We start from the raw sequence: 19,676 nt of genomic DNA, 5'->3' as shown, positions 1-19,676 counted from the left end.
TCCTCTATGCTCGTGGCCAAGATTCAGTCCTACCAGCTCTACACGAGCATCCATATGCGGAACAATGTGCAACAGTTGGCGGGCTTGGTCGACAAGCTCCCTCCTGAGCAAGCCAAGCCGTTTCAGGAGGTGGTCAGGCAGCTGAAGGCGTGCAGAAAATTCCTGGCCAGAGGGGTATATGATACCTTTGATGTTGCGTCCAGGGCCGCTGCTCAAGGTGTGGTGATGCGCAGACTCTCATGGCTGCGTGCCTCCGACCTGGAGAATAGAATCCAGCAGTGGATTGCGGACTCCCCTTGCCGAGCGGACAACATTTTTGGAGAAAACGTCGAACAGGTGGTAGAACAGCTCCACCAGCGGGATAACGCTTTCGACAAATTCTCCTACCGGCAGCCTTCAGCATCTACCTCCTCAGGTAGACGTTTTTATGGGGGAAGGAGGGCTGTTCCCCACTCTTCTGGTAAGCATAGGTACAATCCTCCCTCTCGCTAGCCTGCGGCCCAGGCTAAGCCCCAGCGCGCTCGCTCTCATCAGCAGCGTGCGACTCAGCACGGCCCTACGGCTCCCCAGCAAAAGCAGGGGATGAGCTTTTGACTGGCTCCAGCAGAGCATAGCCGACATCAACGTATCCGTGCCGGGCGATCTACTGGTCGTGGGGAGGTTGAAAGTTTTTCACCAAAGCTGGCCTCTTATAACCTCCGACCGTTGGGTTCTTCAAATAGTCCGGCAAGGATACACCCTCAATTTGGCCTCGAATCCTCCAAATTGCCCACCGGGAGCTCAGTCCTACAGCTTCCAGCACAAGCAGGTACTTGCAGAGGAACTCTCCGCCCTTCTCAGCGCCAATGCGGTCAAGCCCGTGCCATCTGGGCAAGAAGGGCTGGGATTCTATTCCAGGTACTTCCTTGTGGAAAAGAAAACAGGGGGGATGCGTCCCATCCTAGACCTAAGGGCCCTGAACAAATATCTGGTCAAGGAAAAGTTCAGGATGCTTTCCCTGGGCACCCTTCTTCCCATGATTCAGGAAAACGATTGGTATGCTCTCTGGACTTGAAGGACGCCTACACACACATCCCGATATTGCCAGCTCACAGGCAGTATCTGTGATTTCAGCTGGGCACACGTCACTTTCAGTACTGTGTGCTACCCTTTGGGCTCGCCTCTGCGCCCAGGGTGTTCACGAAGTGCCTGGCTGTAGTAGCAGCAGCACTTCGCAGGCTGAGAGTGCACGTGTTCCCTTATCTCGACGATTGGCTGGTGAAGAACACATCCGAGGCAGGAGCTCTACAGTCCATGCAGATGACTATTCGACTACTGGAGCTACTGGGGTTTGTGATAAATTATCCAAAGTCCCATCTTCTCCCAGTACAGAGACTCGAATTCATAGGAGCTCTGCTGGATTCTCGGAAAGCTCGTGCCTATCTTCCGGAGACAAGGGCCAACAATTTGTTGTCCCTTGTCTCCCGGGTACGAGCGTCCCAGCAGATCACAGCTCGGCAGATGTTGAGATTGCTTGGCCACATGGCCTCCACAGTTCATGTGACTCCCATGGCTCGTCTTCACATGCGATCTGCTCAATGGACCCTAGCTTCCCAGTGGTTTCAGGCTGCTGGGGATCTAGAGGACGTGATCCACCTGTCCACGAGTTTTCTCAAATCCCTGTATTGGTGGACGCTTTGGTCCAATTTGACTCTGGGACGCCCTTTCCAAATTCCTCAGCCTCAAAAAGTGCTGACTACGGATGCGTCTCTCCTGGGGTGGGGAGCTCATGTCGATGGGCTTCACACCCAGGGAAGCTGGTCCCTCCAGGAACGCGATCTGCAGATCAATCTCCTGGAGTTACGAGCGGTCTGGAACGCTCTGAAGGCTTTCAGAGATCGGCTGTCCCACCAAATTATCCAAATTCAGACAGACAACCAGGTTGCCATGTATTACATCAACAAGCAGGGGGGCACCGGATCTCGCCCCCTGTGTCAGGAAGCCGTCAGCATGTGGCTGTGGGCTCGCCGTTACGGAATGTTGCTCCAAGCCACATATCTGGCAGGCGTAAACAACAGTCTGGCCGACAGGTTGAGCAGGATTATGCAACCTCACGAGTGGTCACTCAACTCCAGAGTAGTGCGCCGGATCTTCCAGGTGTGGGGCACCCCCTTGGTAGATCTCTTTGCATCTCGAGCCAACCACAAGGTCCCTCAGTTCTGTTCCAGACTTCAGGCCCACGGCAGACTGGCATCGGATGCCTTCCTCCTGGATTGGGGGAACGGCCTGCTGTATGCTTATCCTCCCATACCTCTGGTGGGGAAGACTTTGTTGAAACTCAAGCAAGACCGAGGCACCATGATTCTGATTGCTCCTTTTTGGCCGCGTCAGATCTGGTTCCCTCTCCTTCTGGAGTTGTCCTCCGAAGAACCGTGGAGTGTTTTCCGACCCTCATCACACAGGACGAAGGGGCGCTTCTGCATCCCAACCTCCAGTCTCTGGCTCTCACGGCCTGGATGTTGAGAGCGTAGACTTTGCCTCTTTGGGTCTGTCGGAGGGTGTCTCCCGTGTCTTGCTTGCTTCCAGAAAAGATTCCACTAAGAGGAGTTACTTCTTTTTATGGAGGAGGTTTGCCGTCTGGTGTGACAGCAAGGCCTTAGATCATCGCTCCTGTCCTACACAGACCCTGCTTGAATACCTTCTGCACTTGTCTGAGTCTGGTCTCAAGACCAACTCTGTAAGGGTTCACCTTAGCGCAATCAGTGCATACCATTACCGTGTGGAAGGTAAGCCGATCTCAGGACAGCCTTTAGTTGTTCGCTTCATGAGAGGTTTGCTTTTGTCAAAGCCCCCCGTTAAACCTCCTACAGTGTCATGGGATCTCAATGTTGTTCTCACCCAGCTGATGAAACCTCCTTTTGAGCCACTGAATTCCTGCCATCTGAAGTACTTGACCTGGAAGGTCATTTTCTTGGTGGCAGTTACTTCAGCTCGTAGAGTCAGTGAGCTTCAGGCCCTGGTAGCCCAGGCCCCTTACACCAAATTTCATCATAATAGAGTAGTCCTCCGCACTCACCCTAAGTTCTTGCCAAAGGTAGTGTCGGAGTTCCATCTGAACCAATCAATTGTCTTGCCAACATTCTTTCCCCGTCCTCATTCCTGCCCTGCTGAACGTCAGCTGCACACATTGGACTGCAAAAGAGCATTGGCCTTCTATCTGGAGCGGACACAGCCCAACAGACAGTCCGCCCAAATGTTTGTTTCTTTTGATCCCAATAGGAGGGGAGTGGCTGTGGGGAAACGCACCATATCCAATTGGCTAGCAGACTGCATTTCCTTCACTTACGCCCAGGCTGGGCTGGCTCTTGAGGGTCATGTCACGGCTCACAATGTTAGAGCCATGGCAGCGTCAGTGGCCCACTTGAAGTCAGCCACTATTGAAGAGATCTGCAAAGCTGCGACGTGGTCATCTGTCCACACATTCACATCTCATTACTGCCTGCAGCAGGATACCCGACGCGACAGTCGGTTCGGGCAGTCAGTGCTTCAGAATCTGTTCGGGGTTTAGAATCCAACTCCACCCCCCTAGTCCCATGTTTATTCTGTTCCAGGCTGCACTCTCAGTTAGTTGGATAAGTTCTTAGGTCAATCTCAGTTATGTCCTCGCTGTTGCGAGGCCCAATTGACCATGTTTCTTGTTTTGAGTGAGCCTGGGGGCTAGGGATACTCCATCAGTGAGAACAAGCAGCCTGCGAATGCTACATACCTGTAGAAGGTATTCTCCGAGGACAGCAGGCTGATTGTTCTCACAAACCCGCCCGCCTCCCCTTTGGAGTTGTGTCTTCCCTTGCCTTTGTCTTCCTACATACGAGACTGACGAACACGAGCCGGTTCGGGCGGGAAGAAGGCCGTGCCTGCGCGGTGCGCATCGGCGCGCGAGGACTAGCAAAGGCCTTTGCTAGTGAAGTTTCCGGTTGGAGGGGGCTGCCGTGGACGTCACCCATCAGTGAGAACAATCAGCCTGCTGTCCTCGGAGAATACCTTCTACAGGTATGTAGCATTCGCTATATATGTGTGGGTGTGGTCCATCTGTCTACACTTCTGTGTGTGTATATGTGTACCTGTGTTTGTGTGTGTGTGTGGGGGGGGGGGGGGGTCCATCTGTATATATGATATCTGTGTGTGTGTGTGTATATATATATCCTATATAATAAAACGCACCTCCAACGTTCTGAAGCTGAGAAAGTGAAGCAGTGGGCGTGCATGCTGAGCATGGCAGTGGAGTTTGGGCGGTTGGCGGAGGGGCAGAGATTTGGGCGGTGTGGTGCTGTAAGGGGAAGGAGAATCGCTGGGTGGCTGGAGGGGGGGCAGGGAAGAGAGCAGAATCGCTGGGTGCCTGGGGGGGGCAGGGGACATAGGAGAATCGCTGGGTGGCTGGAGGGGGGGCAGGGGAGATAGGACAATCGCTGGCTGGCTGGAGGGGGAGCAGGGGAGACAGGAGAATCGCTGGGTGGCTGGAGGGGGGCAAGGGAAAAAGGAGAATCGCTGGGTGGCTGGAGGGCGGCAGGGGACACAGGAGAATCGCTGGGTGGCTGGAGGGGGGCAGGAGAGAGAGGAGACTCACTGGGTGGCTGGAGGAGGAGCAGGGGACAGAGGAGACTCGCTGGGTGGCTGGAGGGGGGCAAGGGAAAAAGTAGAATCGCTGGGTGGCTGGAGGGGGAGCAGGGGAGAGAGGAGAATCACTGGGTAGCTGGAGGGGGGACAGAGGAGACACACTCACAGTCTCACTCTCTCGCTGTCACACACACACTCGCACATTCACTCTCTCTCTCTCTCTCACACACAGTCAATCTCACACATACTCTCTCAAACATACACACTCCGAGGAAAACCTTGCTAGCGCCCGTTTCATTTGTGTCAGAAACGGGCCTGTTTTACTAGTATATATATATATATATATATATATATATATATATATATACTGTATATATATATATATATATATATATATATACATACCTGTGTGGCTCTGTATATCTTTGTGGATGTGGTCCATCTATCTGTATATCTATGGGTGTGGTGGGTGTGGCCCATTTGTATGCATATCTCTGTGTGTATATGTATACTTTGTGGCTCTGTATACCAGTGTGTCTGTGTATGTGTGTGTGATATCTGTTCATAAACAACGTTTCTATGTGCTTGTGGTCTATAAATTTGTATATCTGTGTATATAGTGTGTCTAATATACCTGTGTCTGTATGTGAATGTTTATTATGTCTGTGGGTTTATCTCAGTGCATTTTTTCTAGCAAAAAGTGCCGGTACTCAAATGCCAGACCACCCTTCAGAGGTGGGGTGATCACTGAAGGACCCACCCCACAATAGCTAGGCCCCCTGCAACCAGTCACAGAATCTATGACAAAGCATAATTGGTGTGTAGAGCCTGAGCTCTTTCATTAAAACTTGTGGACCATGGGTCAATTTTAGCAAACAATGGAAAAGGTGCTAGTACTCAGTATCCCTAAGTACCCCCTCAAAAAAGCCCTGGTTTATCTATAGGGATTTGTTTTCCTCCGTGTGTGTGCATATATGTACACTGGTGTAACTCGGTAATCCTGTGTGTATTTTATTGTTATTTTATTTATTTGTTACATTTGTATCCCACATTTTCCCACCTATTTGCAGGCTCAATGTGGCTTACATGATACCGGAAAGGCGTTTACCAATACCAGTGTGAACAGTACAATGTGGTGTTGCAGTGGCGTACCAAAGGGGGGGCGGGGGGCGGTCCGCCCCGGGTGCACGCTGCTGGGGGGGTGCCGCGTGCCTGTCATCTCCGTGGTTCCCTGCTCTCTCTCTGCCCCGGAACAGGTTACTTCCTGTTCCGGGGCAGAGGGAGCAGGGCCAACGGAGACGACAGACGCGCAGCACCCCCCACCCAGCAGCCAAGAAGGCACCGGGGGGTGTTTGTGCGCCAAGAGGGTGAGTTGATGCGCTGGAAGGGGGGGGGTTGATTCGCTAGGGGGGGTGTTGATGCTCCGAGGGGGGAAGTTCATGCACCGGAAGGGGGAGGGTTGATTCGCTAGGGGGGGTGTTGATGCTCCGAGGGGGGAAGTTCATGCACCGGAAGGGGGAGGGTTGATTCGCCAGGGGGGGGTGTTGATGCGCTATGAGGGGAGTTTGTGCGCCGGAAGGGGGAGGGTTGATTCGCCAAGGGGGTGTTGATGCGCTGAGGGGGGGAGTTCATGCGCCGGAAGGGGGAAGGTTGATTCGCCAGGGGGGGTGTTGATGCGCTGAGGGGGGGAGTTCATGCGCCGGAAGGGGGGGGTTGATTCACCGGGGGGGGGGGGGTTGTCATGCTGCACCCGGGGGGGGGGGGGTGCGCAGCAGCGATCTGCCCCAGGTGTCAGCCGACCTAGGATCGCCACTGTGGTGTTGTGGTATGATGAAGATCATATGGCATGGCCACAGTGAGGATAGTCTAAACAGAAGAGTAGAGGTATGTTCATTACGTGCTTTAGTTTTCTTGTGTAGCCGAGGTCAGGCATTTAAGTAGGATCGGGAGAGTATGCCTTTTTGAACAGGATGGTTTTTAGTATTTTCCGGAAGTTTAGGTGGTCGTACATCGTTTTCATGGCTTTTGGTAGTGCATTCCACAGTTGTGTGCTTATGTAGGAAAAGCTGGATGCGTAGGTAGATTTGTATTTAAGACCTTTGCAGCTTGGGTAGTGTAGATTTAGATATGTTCGTGTTCAATCAGATGCGTTTCTGGGTGGTAAGTCGATTAAGTCTGTCATGTTTCCAGGCGCTTCGCCGTAGATAATTTTGTGAACCATGGTGCATATTTTGAAGGCAATGCGTTCTTTGATTGGGAACCAATGTAATTTTTCACGGAGGGGTTTTGCACTTTCAAATCGCGTTTTTCCAAATATGAGCCTAGCTGCCTTGTTTTGAGCGGTCTGAAGTTTCTTTAAGGTTTGTTCTTTGCATCCTGCATAGACTCCATTGCAGTTATCTATCCAGCTTATTTTCGAAAGAGAAAGATGCCCATATTTCGACCCAAATCGGGAGATGGGCGCCTTTCTCCCGTGGGTGCTCAAATCGGTATAATCGAAAGCTGATTTTGGGCGTCTCCAACTGCAATCTGTCGCGGGAACGGACAAAGTTGACAGGGGCATGTCGGAGGCATGGTGAAGGCGGGACTGGGGCGTGTTTATTGGCCGAGGAGAGATGGGCACGCTCGGCCGATAATCGAAAAAAGAAGGGCGCCAGAAGCGAGAATTTGGGTCACTTTTTCTGGACCCTTTTTTCTCACAAACAAGTCCCCAAAAAGTGCCCCATCTGCCCAGATGACCACTGGAGGGAATTGGGGATGATCTCCCCTGACTCCCCCAGTGGTCACTAACCCCCTCCCACCCAAAAAAAAGAACTTTAAAAACTTTTTTTTCCAGCCTGTATGCCAGCCTCAAATGTCATACCCAGCTCCATCACAGTCCCTGGAGCAGTTGTTAGTGGGTGCAGAGGACTTCAGCCAGGTGGACCCAGGCCCATCCCCCCCTACCTGTTACACTTGTGCTGGTAAATGGGAGCCCTCCAAACCGTCCCCCAAACCCACTGTACCCACATCTAGGTGCCCCCCTTCAGCCATAAGTGCTATGGCAATGGTGTAGAGTTGTGGGCAGTGGGTTTTGGACGGGATTTGGGGGCTCAGCACCCAAGGTAAGGGAGCTATGGACTTGGGAGGTATTTTAATTTTTTTTTTTTAATTGTTACAAGTGCCCCCTAGGGTGCCCGGTTGGAGTCCTGGCATGAAAGGGGGACAAGTGCACTACGAATCCTGGCCCCTCCCATGACCAAATGCCTTGGATTTGTTCGTTTTTGAGCTGGGCGCCTTCGGTTTCCATTATCGCTGAAAAACGATAACGCCTAGCTCAAATCCGCCCAAATCCAATGCATTTGCCCGGCACAAACCGTATTATCGAAAAAAAAGATGGACGCCCATCTTTTTCGAAAATACGGTCTGGCCCGCCCCTTCACGTACCCGTCCTCGAAGATAGACGCCCATGGAGATGGGCGTTCGCGTTTGATTATGCCCCTCTAAGTGGCTTATTACCATTGATTGTATCATGTTGTGAAATGTTTCCCTTGGGAAGAATTGTTCATGCATTTGAGTTTCCACATTGCGTGGAACATTTTCTTTGTAGTGGATTTTGCTTGGCTCTCCAGTGTTAGGTTACGGTCCACTGTAACGCCGAGGATATTCAGGCTATCTGAAATAGGAAGGGTGTAATCAGGGTGTATGTGTGTTTGTGTCTGTAATGAATCTGTATGTTTATTTGTGAGTGTGCGTGCATATGCAGTGTGTCTCTAAGTGTGTGTAGTGTGTCTATTTGTACACCTGTATTTGTGTGTCTCTATTAATATTTGTGTGTGTGTAGTGTATACTTGTAAATGTGTTCGTGTGTATAGTGTATGTATGTATCTTTATGTGGGTGTGCGTGTGCAGTGTGTCTGAATGTGTGTATATTGTATGCCTGTGTAGCTCTGTGTCCCCTCCAGTGGATTAAAGAGACCCTTCAGTGAAGGAGCCCCAGAGGCTCCTTAAACCAGGAGTAAAGGTCAGCATGAAATGGCAACTAGGGACTGAATCATTAACCCTTCCATGTTAATGATTAGTGATGGAAAGAGTCTGTGCTTTAATGAGGTTTTATGCTGATCAGAATTCAGGCATCTTCTTGGTAACTGGGGTGCAAGGGCAGGGATCACATGTATCTGCTTCCTAGTGGTGAGAAGCTCTAGGATAGCAATGAATGGCTTTGGAATCTAATGTGCTGGAGTCCTGGCAATGAGAGAGCCTGGGACGAGAATGCCTGAATTCTAGTGGTGAAACCATGGATCGGGCATGCCTGAATCCTAGTCCTTTGGCAGTGAGAGAGCCTGGAATCATATAGCTGATTCCTAGCAGTGAGAACTCCAGGGTGTCTTATTCCTAGTGCACAGAATAAAGGTTAATACAAATAATTCAAGATGCTATTTTTTTGTTGGATTATCCATACATTTCAAGGGTAATCTTAAGGCACACGTGCGCTTATGTTGTACCTGTTTCATAACGACAATTTTAACTCTCTTATCAGTTATTTAATACATCCTTGAGCTGCAGTTAGTACCTAATTAATTTTTAAGATGGCCTTCCTATTAAGAACTCCTGTTCTGGTTTTAATGACATCTATCCTGAGTTCAATAAGGCATAATCATAGCTCCAATATTTTTAATTTGAGCCAGATAAAAAAATAATCTTCATTTTTAGTCCAGTTCTGTCCATATTTTAGTTCTCAATAGTGGCAGCGTCGTGCCCCATCTCTTTCCAAAACATAAATCAGAAACTGCTTATTATTTGAAATGTCAACACACATCCATTACCTAATCACAGTGCGCTTCCTAAAATCTACTAATTCCACCCATACCAGTCAATCTCCTGATTCAAACCAGACTGTTCTCTTAATTTTAAAATTTGGCAGGTATAATTAGGTGTGTATATGTACCTTAAAGAAGAGGTAGATATGCATATTTAGGATTGGAGGAGTAGCCTAGGGGTCCTTTTACTAAGGTGTGCCAAAAAAGTGGCCTGCACTAGTGTAGACGCATGTATTGGAGGCACGCAGGGTCATTTTTCAGCGCACCTGCAAAAAAGGCCTTGGGGGGGGGGGGGGCGAAAATGGATGTGCGGCAAAATGAAAATTGGCGGGCGTCCATTTTGGGCCTGAGACCTTACCGCCACCCATTGACTTAGCATTAACATCTCATGCGTTAACTGGGCAATAATCATCAGCATTCGTTCAAATGCCAATTACTGCCTGGTTAGTGCTGTGCACAGGAAATTTTCCAACACACATAGTGGGCGCGCGTAAAAAGTTAAATTACCATCCAGGCAACGCAGTAGTTTAGAATTGGCATGTGTTGGGTATGCGTAGGCATAAGTACATAAGTATTGCCATACTGGGAAAGACCAAACAAAGGTCCATCAAGCCCAGCATCTTGTCTCCAACAGTGGCCAATCCAGGTCACAAATACCTGGCAAGATTCCAAAAAAGTACAAAACATTCTATACTGCTTGTCCCCAAAACAGTGGATTTTCCCCAAGTCCGTTTAATAATGGTCTATGGATTTTTCCTTTAGGAAGCTGTCCAAACCTTTTTAAAACTCTGCTAAGCTAACCGCCTTTACCACATTCTCTGGCAACGAATTCCAGAGTTTAATTACACGTTGAGTGAAGAAACATTTTCTCCAATTCGTTTTAAATTTACTACATTGTAGCTTCATCGCATGCCCCCTAGTCCTAGTATTTTTGGAAAGCGTAAACAGACGCTTCACATCTTCCCTTTCAACTCCACTCATTATTTTATGTACCTCTATCATATCTCCTCTCAGCCGCCTTTTCTCCAAGAGCCCTAGCCGCTTTAGCCTTTCCTCATAGGGAAGTCATCCCATCCCCTTTATCATTTTCGTCGCCCTTCTCTGTACCTTTTCTAATTCCACTTTATCTTTTTTGAGATGCGGCGACCAGAATTGAACACAATATTCGAGGTGCAGTCGCACCATGGAGTGATACAAAGGCATTATAACATCCTCATTTTTGTTTTCCATTCCTTTCCTACTAATACCTAACATTCTATTTGCTTTCTTAGCCACAGCAGCACACTGAGCAGAAGATTTCAATGTATCATCAAAGACGACACCTAGATCCCTTTCTTGGTCTGTGACTCCTAACGTGGAACCTCTCATGATGTAGCTATAATTCGGGTTCCTCTTTCCCACGTGCATCACTTTGCACTTGCTCACATTAAATGTCATCTGCCATTTAGACGCCCAGTCTCCCAGTCTCGTAAGGTCCTCTTGAAATTTTCACAATCCTCTCGTGATTTAACGACTTTGAATAACATCAGCAAATGTAGTTACCCCACTAGTTACTCTCATCTCTAGGTCATTTATAAATATGTTAAAAAGCAGCGGTCCCAGCACAGACCCCTGGGGAACCCCACTGACAACCCTTCTCCATTGAGCTTAGTGAAATTGATTAGTGCAGTGGACTTTGATCCTGGGGAACTGGGTTCTATTCCCACTACAGCTCCTTGTGACTCTGGGCAAGTCACTTAACTCTCCATTGCCCCAGGTCAGGGGCGTAGCTAGGTGGGGCCACGGGGGCATGGGCCCCCACAGATTTAGTCCTGGCCCCCTCTACTTTCGACCCCCTCTGCGACCCTCCCCCACCACTTTCAACCCGCCACTGCCGCAAGGTACCTTTCGCTGATCTGTACTGTGAGTCCTGACATCCAGCACGTCCTGCACATTGCTTTAAGTGAAATTGAGCATGCTCACATGCTTAGTTTCACTTAAAGGAACGTGCAGGATGTCAGGACTCACAGCACAGATCAGAGAACACGCCGGAGACCGGTGCTGAAGAAGACTAAGGCTGGTGGGGGTTTGGGACCCCTGCCAGCAAAGGTATCTTGTAGCGGTGGCGACGGGGGGGGGGGGGGGGGGGGGTCAAAAGTGGCAGGGGAGGGTCAGCGGCTGGGGGAGGCGGGCTAAAATGTGCCCCCTCCCACCTTGGGCTCTGGACCCCCCTCCCGCCGAGGTCTGGCTACGCCCCTGTCCCAGGTACAAATAAGTACCTGAATATACTATGTAAACCACTTTGAATGTAGTTGCAAAAATCACAGAAAGGCAGTATATCAAGTCCCATTCTATCTAAAGTACGCATGCAAGTGACAATATCACTCCCATTCTGCCTCTCCTTTGGATGTTTGATTCAACTGCTATAGCACTGAGTCTATGTGTCTTGATAAGCTAAGTAGTCGCTGTGTTTTTCCTTTTCTAACATTATTATGAAGTTTTAAGGCTGTCATTATAACAGCTTTTTTTTACTGCTTTGTTATATTTCATTTTATTAAAAGATGAACACACAAAGTAAATAAAGGAATAGAGACATTGAGACAAATGATTGATAATATCTTGAAAAAGTTTGGACTTGAAAAAGCTGTGTACTTTAAGAGGTCCGATAGCTTGTTTTGTTGGTTATCTGATGCCTCCCTGTCCTTTGAAAAACTTAAAAGATTAAAAAATTGAAAAATAAAAAATTGTAAGTTTCAAATGAGAAGAATTCAATACTGTTGCCACGTTTGCATTACTCCTATTTGCTTTTGATATTGATCTCCTTTGTGTAAACGCAGACACTATGGAAGTAACTTTATAATGCATTTTCCATGTGTAAAACATAATTTACAAGAGGAAAATGTCTCATAAAATTGCATACCAGATGCACTTGTACCTAAACCTGTCCTGGGGGAACCCCAGCCAGTCAGGCTTTCAGGATATCTGCAATGAATATTCATGAGTTTGGTTTACATGCACTATCTCCACAGCATGCAGATCTAACTTATGAATATTCATTGTGAATATCCTGAAAACCTAACTGGCTGTGGTCCCCCCCCCCCCCGGACAGGTTTGGGAACCACTGACATAGAAACACAGAAAAATGAAGGCAGATAAAGACCATATGGCCTATCCAGTCTGTCCATCCATAGCATCTACTATTCCTTGCTCTCCCTTAGAGATCTTGAGGCCGATATTCAGATTGTAGGAGGTAGCCTGGCTAACTCCCATGGTTGGTGATGAGCCTGGATATTCAATGCCAGGCCATTTCCTGTGACCGGCATTGAATATTCATTTTATTTTTGGCCAGTGCGTTTTTTCTAGCGAAAAAAGGTGCTGGTACTCAAATGCCAGGCCACCCTTCAGGGGTTAGGTGATCACTGAGAGACCCACCCCACAATAGCCGGGCCCCCTGCAACCAGTCACAGAATCTATAACAAGGCAGAATTGGTGTGTAGAGCCTGAGATTTTTCATTAAATCTTGGGGAGTGGGACCATGGGTCAATTTTAGCAGACAATGGAAAAGGTGCCGGTACTCAGTACCCCCAAGTACCCCCTCAAAAAATGCACTGTTTTTGGCCAGTTTAAACTTAACCAGCCAAGTCAATATTCAGCACTGGCTGGTTAAGTTTATAGTGGCCAAAGATAGGCCTGCTATTTGGGTGGCCCAGTTTGGCCGCTAAACTTGGTGATGCGCTGAATATTCGCAGATAGGCAGTTATATCACACGATATAACAGTTAGCCGCTAAGAGGTAACCGCAAATATTCAGCAGGAGATAACTGGCAATCTCCCACTGAATATTCGCGGATATCAGGTTAGGTGCTATTTAACCATCCAGAAGTCATTCCTGGCCAGTTAAATAGCGCTGAATATCAGGGAGATTGTGTACTTATCCCAAGCTCTCTTAAATTCAGATACAGTCTTTGTCTCCACCTCCTCCACAGGGAGGTCATTCCATGAATTCACCACTCATAGGTGTTCTTGGGGGCATAGGTGTGATGTACACAAGTAAGGCTTGATATTCAGCCTATGGCAATCAGCAGTTTTTAAGATGCTGACAGCGGCGAGATGAATTAAGCCCAGATATTCAATGTTGGGCCATGCCCAGGCTCTAGCACTGAATATTCTGGTAAGTGTGGTCACCCATAAGAACATACGCATTGCCATACTGGGACAGACTGAAGGTCCATCAAGCCCAGTATCTTGTTTCCAACAGTGGGCAATCCATGTCACAAGCACCTGGCAAGATCCAAGAACAGCAAAATAGATTTTTATACTGCTTATCCTAGAATATGCAGTGGATTTTCCCAAGTACATCTTAAAAATGGCTTATGGAATTTTCTTTTAGGAAAGTAGCCAAACCTTTTTTAATCCCTGCTAAGCTAACTGCTTTTACCACATTTTCCGGCAAAGAATTCCAGAGTTTAATTACTCGAGTGAAGAAATATTTTCTCAGATTCGTTTTAAATTTACTACTTAGTAGCTTCTTTGTGTGCCCCTAGTCCTAGTATTTTTGGAAAGAGTAAACAAGCGATTCACATCTACCTGTTCCACTCCACTCAATATTTTATAAACCTCTATCATATCTCCCCTCAGCCCAGAAGTTAATGGGGCACCGGCTAATACTCAGACCAGAGCCCAGTTAGCTCTGCAGATAAAAGTTAGGACAGCCGTTTTGCTGTCCTAACTTTACATGCTTCCTTAACTTGTAAGCAGAGCGAATATCACTGCTAACTGGTTAAGTGCCAGCTCTGTCCAAGTTCCGCCCCTGGACCGTTCCAGCACAATCTAGATAGCAGCGAGCGAGCGGCCAGAGGAAATACTCAGCAGCGTTACCCGCTCAAGTTCTCTGAATACTGGCAGATGGCCAGCTCAGTGGGGTTTAACAGTTTAACGAACCTCTCCTGCCCTGCTAAACCCTTTTGAATATCAAGCCCATACTTTATAAAATACATATTCTATGCACACACATAGGGGTAATTCTATAACATAGGCGATAACATTTAAGTGCTAATTATGTAAATATTTTGAATAATCTCATTTACATGAATATCAGGCTTACAGTATTTTGAAAGTGATCGCCAGCATCTTCCGACATAAATCTGGAGATGGCCGGCGATCTCTCAAAAGCAGCAAAATCGGTATAATCGAAAGCGGCTTTTTTGACAAAATCGCCGCTTTCCCGTCGCTGCACTGGCGAAAGTTCAAGGGGGCGTGTCGGCGGTGTCGTGAAGACAGGACTTGGGAGGGCATGGGTGTGGCTACCAGATGGCCGGCTTTCGAGGATAATGGAAAAAAAAAGCGGCGTTAAGCAGTATTTCGCCGGGTTTACTTGGTCCTTTTATTTTCACGACCAAGCCTCAAAAAGGTGCCCCAACTCACCAGATGACCACCGGAGGGAATGAGGGATGACCTCCCCGTAGTCCCCCAGTGGTCACCAACCCCCTCCCACACTATAAAAATAAAAACCTTTTTTTACCAGCCTGTATGCCAGCCTCAAATGTCATACCCAGCTCCCTGACAGCAGTATGCAAGTCCCTGGAGCAGTTTTTAATGGGTGCAATGCTCTTTGAGCAGGGACTGTCTTTCTTCTATGTTTGTGCAGTGCTGCGCACGCCTTGTTGCGCTATAGAAATGCTAAATAGTAGTAGTAGTAGTACTTCAGGCAGGCAGACCCAGGTCCACCCCCCCCCCCCACCTGTTAAACTTGTGGTGCTAAGTGTTGAGCCCTCCAAACCAAACCCCCCAAAACCCACTGTACCCACATGTAGGTGCCCCCCTTCACCTATAAGGGCTATGGTAATGGTGTAGAGTTGTGGGGAGTGGGTTTGGGGGGGATTTGGGGGGCTCAGCACCCAAGGTAAGGGAGCTTTGCACCTGGGAGCTGTGTATTTTTAAAACATTTTTAGAAGTGACCGGTTGCTGTCCTGGCATGTCAGGGGGACCAGTGCACTACAAATGCTGGCTCCTCCCATGACCAAATGCCTTGGATTTCACCGGGTTTGAGATGGCCGGCATTTTGTTCCATTATTGCTGAAAAACAAAACCGGTGATCTTAAACCCGGTGAACTCTGGCATTTGGCCGGGCTAAACCATATTATCGAAAAAAAAGATGGCCGGCCATCTTCTTCGATAACACGGTTCCGGCCAGCTGTTGCGCCACCGCCAACATACATCGCTGGCGACGTTTGATTATGCCCCTCCACATGTACTAGGGCTGTTCATTTAACGTGATTAATCGCAGTTAAAGTGTTGACTTGAATTAATAATTTTAACTCGATTAATCGCATCACGCTGCTCTCTCCTATAAGGAGGAAGAAAAATGGCAGAAAGTTGAATGTGAAAGATATTATAGGGGAAGAAGAGAGGAGGAGAAAAAAGAAATGGTGAGGAGAGAGGAGGCCCTGAAAATAGAGTTCAGAGCACAGACAAAGAAACAGAACCAGAGACAGGGAATAAGATGATTAGAAAAATAAAATCACCGGACAAGAAAAATGACTTTATTTTCAGTTTAGTAACTGAAGTACAATATGTCAGTTTTGAGATTTGACATTTGCAGTCTATATTTTGCAATATACAGGTGAAAATGCGAGGGGGACACTTTATGCGATTAATCACATGATTAAAAATGTTAATCGTGATCAACAGTGCGATTAAAAATTTTAATCAAACTGCCCTAATATGTACATATATGCACCTAACTGCCAAAATTCCATCTAAGCACTATTCTGTAAATATTCATGGTCCAGAGGGTGGCTGCTAAAATGGTCAGTGGTCTCTGTCATAATGTATGTGTAGCAAGAAAAAAAGTAGACCATATGAAGTTGAAGGCTTTATTCACAACTTTGGCTATCTGGGGCTTCCTGAAGCCCCAGATAGTTAAATTTATTCTATATGGTGAAGATGTAAATACATTAGAATATTCTTACATTTCCTGTGGGATATTGTTGGGTTATGATTTTTATTTTTTTTTGTCCACCAGGATAATACCCATTTATTTCTTTTGCTTCCTAGCAGTGAAAGGGTCTGGGCATCGGCTGTGTCTGATTCCCAGTAGCGACAGGGTCTGGATATTGGGTGTGTTTATTTCCCAGTAGTGACAGGGTCTGGGTATCATCTGTGTCTGACTCCCAGTAGTGCCAAAGTCTGGGTATCGGGAGTGTCTGATAACCAGTAGTGACAGGGTCTGGGTATCGGGTGTACTTGCTTCCTAGCAGTGTGAGATCCTGGGACTAGGTGTGTGTAATTTCTAATGATGAAAGAGTTTGGGATTGTGTTTGCCTGTTTCCAGCGGTGAGAAATCCTGGGATTTAGCATGTCTGATTTCTATTAAAGAAAGGGTCTTTGGATCCTAGGGCCATACCCGAAGATGTTTGAGTTACAGATTTATTTGTGATGAGCATGGGCTGTGATGTCTCCACCCTTGTTTGTTGTCAAACTCAGGCAACTGGTCAGACCAGGCAGAAGCAGCATTCTCCTGTCTGAACCACAGGTAGGGGGCTTGAGTTTCACTCAGGAGCAGTCTCTATAAAGTGATCTGTAACAGCTGGTGCCCAGGGCAAGTGATGTGTACTGCAGAAAAAGAGAATGCTGACAAACATAAGAAACCTGCAGTACTGCTTTCCCCTCCCCCTCTTCCACCACTACAGTAGTAGTTTGTTAATGCATCTCACTGTGCCTTAAGACTACCCACACACCTCTGCTAAATGTACCTCATTGCTGTCCTGAGATCAGTCACAGGCACAGCTCTATCAATACACCTCTTTCTTTCCATGAGAACACCACACCACACACATACACACAGTTCTGCCAGTGTACCTCACTCCTTCTCTTAGACCATTCCTCAATACCTTCATGTTACCCGCACAGGTTCGCCAGTGCATCTCATTCCTGCCCTGTAACACTTGGTCCACATGCAGCTCTGCTACAATACTTCATTTCAACTAAATTTAAAGAATTACTGAATATACAATTTTGTTTCATACTTTGAATTATTCTTTCCCCTTCTGCTTCCATACGGGCAATGTGTAAATGCAGGACTGGATCAGCCTGTTTGACTGATTTAAGGAAAAGTGGAAGTGGGGACTGTCTTGAATCTGCTCTGTGTACCTCTGCCTGTAGTCCATGTGATGGAGGTGTACTGCAAGGAACTAGCTTTCCTCTCCAGATTTCTCAGGGCCAGATGCCGTGCTCACCCCACTGCTACTTTTCTCCCTCTCCGCTACAGCTCTTTGCCTGCTTTTTCCTGCCCTGTGAATGCCCTTGGGTCACTGCACTTGTAAGCCCTTGAGGGAAATGATCTAAAAGTTTGTATACCACGCTTTACTAAATATTATATCCATAGCAGGTGGTGGGAGTATGAAAGGGAGAATTTTCTGTATTGCTTTGCTTGCTTACTTTTTAATTTTGACCCATTGCATTGTGGGAGCTGTAGTCCCTGCTGTTTCCAGTTTGTCATCAGCAGCACAGAAAGCAGTCGAGAAACTGGGGAGAAGGGGAATTGGTGGAACATCAGAACCAGGCTAAGATCTCCCGCCGGAAAACTGGCCACTGTCTTGGATTCTCTGACTCTCGTCCCAAGCTGCACACCTCCCCCCTCCGTTTCCGCCCCGGCCTCCTCCCCCTCTGCTGACTTCACCATTACCCAGAAAGCCCCACAGAGAGACTAGGCAGAGTGGGGAGGGGCTGGGGGTGGCATGAGCCACCTCTGCTCTCTCCCCAGCAAGGCTTTTACATGATTTTGGTGCTTCCTGGTTATAGTCTCTTTTGCCCTGCGCTTAGTCCAGACCTGCCTGAAAGGCTGGATTGGGGGGAAAGATTAGACCAGCTTGCAAAACCTTTCTCTCCCCCCTCCTGTTTAATATTCATAAGGCTCCGCCCTCCCTGCATTTGTCAGCTGGAGGAGACCGAGTGAGGAAGTGGGTTACAAATGTCCTTTTGTGTGTCCTACAGCAGCGATGCAGGGAGCCGCAGCCTGAAGAGTAGTGGCTGAGCCGGCTCGTACCCCGGGCAGGGGGAAATGCAGCGGACCCCCCCTAGACCCCCAGGTCTGTGCATCCTTCACTTATACTTTCTTTTTGCTATAAATTTTTTGGCTTGATTGGACGAGGACGAGAAAGATTTTGACTCCATGTGCTCTAGGGAACAGGGTGCAAGGATAAGTCTCAGCCTATATGGAAAGGACTGATTTTTTTTTTTTGTGGGGGGGGGGGGGGAGATAGAGGTGAGCAATATACTCATGCTTAGAGAATAATTTTTTAAAAAGTATATATGGTGTTATTAAGAAGTTAATAATGTAAAGGCTGTGTATGTGTGTGTATATACACACACATCCCTCCCTATCACTCCTCATTGTAAATGAGTTTCTGAATTTAAGTGCATGGGGAGGGGACTACTGTCATCTGTCTTCTCTCTACCCCTAGGGCAGGTATTAGGAGGGTGCAAACAGGGTAGTTGCTCTGGGTCCCCATGTTGCAGGGTCCCGAAGCCTACCTAAATCTGAAGGAAATACATCCTGCTAGTAGGTTGTAGAGGCCCCCTTCCAAATTTCTGCTCCGGGCAAGGTTAACATTGGGCATGTCTGCTCCCCTCCCCCTGGGGACCACCAAGAGGGGGGGCCGGGGGCAAGATTCCCTGGGTCTGGCCTCAAAGGGGGGACCCGGCATCGTCAAGGCTTTCAGAGGAAAGCAGAAGGTTCTGGTCTGTCTCCTGCTGTGTTGGGACCTGGGTGATTGTGTTAATGGGATAACCCGGGTCCCAGCACACAGGAGTAGGAGGGTGACAAACTGAGGGAGGAGCAGGCACAGGAAGGTAAGGGGTGGGGCCAGCAATGGCCCGAGTGCAGGGGGCCAGCAGCTGCAGTGGCCCTGTCCCGGGCCCGGCTCTATGTTTTGGTGGCCCTGCCCCCTCCCCCAGTTCAGAAATCAGTGCCAAGATCTTAGTGGTGATAAGGATGAGCCTAACCAGTCTTTGGCATGGGAAGGGTAATCTATATTTTCCTGGCATTTCCATCAGCACATACTGCATTTGTATAGGATGTTTGCGTGATGAGCATGATTGTTGAGTTAATTATCAAAGTTTTTTTTTTGGGGGGGGGGGGTGTGGAGGCTGCAGGCAAGGGGAGTGTAAGGCTGAAGATTTGCCTAGGGCACTCGCTACCCTTTCACCAGCTTTGAGCATATTAGTTTGTGATGGCTGACATAGATTAGACATGGGTGATGCACCCCTCTACCACCCTAGTTTTTGCCTGCTAACATTCCCAGAC

At 48.1% G+C, this 19,676-nt stretch overlaps 1 protein-coding gene across 1 annotated transcript in view; it reads left to right on the top strand.

Annotated features, from left to right (window-relative positions):
* Positions 1-18,163: 18,163 nt before the first annotated feature.
* ESRRA (estrogen related receptor alpha) overlaps positions 18,164-19,676 on the top strand; it is a 31,555-nt gene continuing 30,042 nt past the window's right edge. Inside the window, exon 1 of the mRNA XM_030219839.1 lies at positions 18,164-18,459. The gene's annotated coding sequence lies outside the window, so the exon portion shown is untranslated. The remainder of the gene's footprint in view (positions 18,460-19,676) is intronic.

Source organism: Microcaecilia unicolor, chromosome 11 (assembly GCF_901765095.1).
Source record: "Microcaecilia unicolor chromosome 11, aMicUni1.1, whole genome shotgun sequence".
Classification (NCBI taxonomy): Eukaryota; Metazoa; Chordata; class Amphibia; order Gymnophiona; family Siphonopidae; genus Microcaecilia; species Microcaecilia unicolor.
Note: the sequence above shows the minus strand (reverse complement) of the source record. Positions and strands in the feature narration are given on the sequence as shown.